General features: G+C 40.6%; 1 pseudogene; it reads right to left on the bottom strand.

Moving 5' to 3' along the window:
* LOC126393546 (uncharacterized protein K02A2.6-like) overlaps positions 1 to 1840 on the bottom strand; it is a 15088-nt pseudogene extending 13248 nt beyond the window's left edge.
* Positions 1841 to 3645: the final 1805 nt, after the last annotated feature.

Below are 3645 nucleotides of genomic sequence, written 5' to 3'. Positions count from 1 at the left end.
AAGTAGCCTAGTTGGGATGGAGTCTAAGAGACACGTTGATGATTTAGATGAAGAAATCACTGCGGTCAATTCTTGAAGAGAAATTGGGGAGAAGCAATCTAAATATATATTAGGTCTTACAGCTGTGTTTGAGGTTAGATAGGTACTATCTGAGGACAGGAGGTCATGAATTTTGCCTCTAACAGAATTTTGTCATTAACATGACTCAGCATGTTTTACTGGTTCAATAATCTTGTGGGCATGGGGACGATTGAGTTCAGCCTCAATTCTTTCTCTCATGGCATATGGGAGAACGAATTGAGTTCAGCCTCAATTCTTTCTCTCATGGCATATGGGACAGGCCTGGCTTTAAAAAACCTGGGGGCTGCTTCCTTGTCCACATATATTTTCGCTGGGGGGCCTTTGAATATCCAGAGTTTGTCTTTGAAGACCTCCCCATACTCCCCCAGTACCTCCTCCAAGGTCTCTTCCTGGACATGGTGGACCTGGGGTGCTGGTCCCCACTGTCACCATAGCCTCCTAATCCAGTACCTGCCTGCCAGACTGGGGCCTGAACCTGCTACAACTACCACAGGTAAGTCTTGCACTAGCCCTTTATGCTGCACCTTAACCACAGCTGCTCCCAAGACTTTTACTCTGCCCTGTGTATGTTCTCAGTGGGTCCATGTCATTGGTCCGACAGCCAATTGGTTCGACATCCCATTAGTCCGACTGTCCGCGGTGCTGAACGGCTCGCGGCAGGCGTATGGTGCGCCACGACCGGCTCTGGGTCAGCTGGGAAAGGCTTGAGGTGGAGCAGGCTCACGGCTTTTGTGCTTGTCACTTTCTTTTTCATTTTAACCCACACCATGATCTTTTTCTGACCCTAACCAAGTGTTTTTTGTGCCTAAACCTAACCAGACCTTAACCACAGGGCATCATGATGATTTCGGAACGGACTTCGGAACAACGGGTTTAATATGGTCGGAACAATGGGGTGTCGAACCAATGGGCTGTCGGACCAATGGGCAGTTCCCGTTCTTAGTCTCACTCTACATGGGCGTAGCTTTGGTGCCTCTTTTCCCCCTAAAGTTTTGAACACTGAGTGGTTCATTACTGTTACCCCACAACCTGAGTCAAATCTCAAACTGTGTGTCTATCTAATTAACTGTCAATGTCTCTACAAATGGCTCCTCTGCTGGTACGTCAAGTTCATCTATTTTTTACAGTGTGAACATGACTTCATCTGTATCAGTGCCATCTTTTTCATCCTCCCCCTGGCTGACATAATTTGCTCCCTGAGTTCTCCCCTGCTTGCCTGCCTGCCCTCCCCCCCTTTTAGCCTTTGAATCTCCCACTGAGCCTTTGGACCTACACACTTTCTGAATGTGGCCAACTTTACCACGCTCGAAACGTTACTTACCTGAATAAATTACGACTGAGCATTGGAGCCCTGCAGTGTGCGAGCTGTTTGATTTTTCTGTTGTTTGCATCGTTTTCGGCTCAGCACCTGCCCTTCTTCCAGTTTGGATGTGCGTGTGTTTTTCTTTGTTTAGGTTTCTTTAATGAACCTACAGTTCCCAGCCCTGTGCTGCTCACCGCCTCACCTGTAGCAAGCCTTATGCTGGTGCTGCTGCTTACTGGGGGTCTGCTTTATTGACATTTTGTGCACTGCTTGAGGTGCCCTCATGTGTGAGGGTGCAAACTCAAGCGACTGTAAGTCCTTTACATCCTTGCTGGCTGTCCCAGTGGCCTTGGCCAGCTTCAGTGCCTTGTCGAAGGTCAAATCCGACAAATCTGACAACAGTTGGCGCTGTATGCAGTCATCTCCAATCCCACAAACAAGTCTGTCACGTATCATCTCTGATAACTTGTCTCCGTAGTTGCAGTCTTGAGCTAATTTACTCAGCACAGCGACATATTGATGATGATGATGAGTTTAGTTTATTTCGAAAATGTATGCAAAATAAGACAAAACAAAACAAAACAAACAAAAAATAGAACAAAAGTTCTTATATAGAATGTTACACAAAGCAAGTTGTGTTACAAAATTAAAAAATGATCATTTACCATACACATTCGAAAAGGAGTGAGGAGAAGCAACGCTTATTAAATCCCATCCCTTCTCCATTAATCATCGATATATCGATCATCATGTATCCTGCTTCCTTAATTACATAAACATCAATCCAACATAAAAAAATAAATAAATAGATATCTTTATCCATAACATAACTTAAATAATTAATACACTTTATGATAAATATATATTTATATAGATATAGATCTGTGAGTAGGTACCACTTGCATAATGTATGATATGTAATAGTAATAGTAATAATCATAATATTGATAATATATTTAAGGGAAAAAAAAAAATATATATATATATATATATACACACACACATATACACACATACATACATATGAAAAATATAAAGTCAAATCAAAATGTAATCTATACGCTATCTATCTTGAGACTTTTGACTGTACATGTTTTATGTGAGGTTTCCAATTAAGATTTTCATCCATTATAACTCCAAGAAATTTGTTCTCAGTAACCCTTTCAATGTCCACCCCATCTATTTGAATTCTTGTTTGTGTAGTTTTTCTGCAATTCCCAAATAACATTATTTTTGTTTTGCTCAGATTTAGTGATAACTTGTTTATGTTAAACCATGACTTTAATTTGCTCATTTCTGAATTAATTAGTTCTATTAAAACATTTAAATCATGTCCTGAACAAAAGATATTTGTATCATCTGCGAACAAAACAGGTTTGAAACATTGCATATGTCATTAACATATAAAATGAACAATTGGGGCCCAGCACTGACCCCTGGGGGACACCACAAACAATGTCCAAACATGCAGAGCAGCTTTCACCTAATTTGACAAACTATTACTCAAGTAACTAATAACCCAGTCCTAAACTACCCCCTGATACCATAAAGTTCAAGTTTTTTTATTAATATTTTATGATCTATTGTGTCGAAGGCTTTTTTTAAATCAATGAATAATCCAGCTGCACACTTTTTCTGATCTATGGAGTTTATGATATGTTGAACTGAATCTAATATTGCGAGTGATGTTGACCTTTTTTCTCTAAATCCATACTGACTGTCTGTGAGTAGTTGGTGTTTATTTATAAATTTTTCAAGTCTATTATTGAAAAGTTTTTCAAGAATCTTTGAGAATTGTGGGGCGTCGGAGGCTTTCACAAATGTACATAGACACATAGACATAGACAGATACATGAAATGAATGATTTTTTTTACTAAGTTTGTTCTTGCTGGTGGGACCCTGTATCTACGGCCTGAAGGAAGGAGTTGAAATGAGTTGTGGAGCGGATGTGAAGGGTCGTGTATGATGGTGGTGGCTTTCCGTCTGACTTACTTGCGTGTTTGATGACCTGTGACAGTTTGGATTTGTCCTTTACAGAAAGAAATGTGTACCAGGTTGAGATGTTGTAAGTGAGGACTGATTCAATGAGTGATCTGTAGACAACTGTTAAAATGTCTTTGCTCACATTAAAACCCCTCAGTTTCCTCAGCAAAAAGAGCCGTTGTTCTGCCTTTTTATAGATTTGTTCAGAATGAACAGAGAAGGACAACCCAGGAAGTAATACTTCCTAGGAAGCGGAGCAGCGGAGCGCCGAGCGGAG

This window comes from Epinephelus moara, chromosome 1, assembly GCF_006386435.1.
Source record: "Epinephelus moara isolate mb chromosome 1, YSFRI_EMoa_1.0, whole genome shotgun sequence".
Lineage (NCBI taxonomy): Eukaryota > Metazoa > Chordata > Actinopteri > Perciformes > Serranidae > Epinephelus > Epinephelus moara.
Note: the sequence above shows the minus strand (reverse complement) of the source record. Positions and strands in the feature narration are given on the sequence as shown.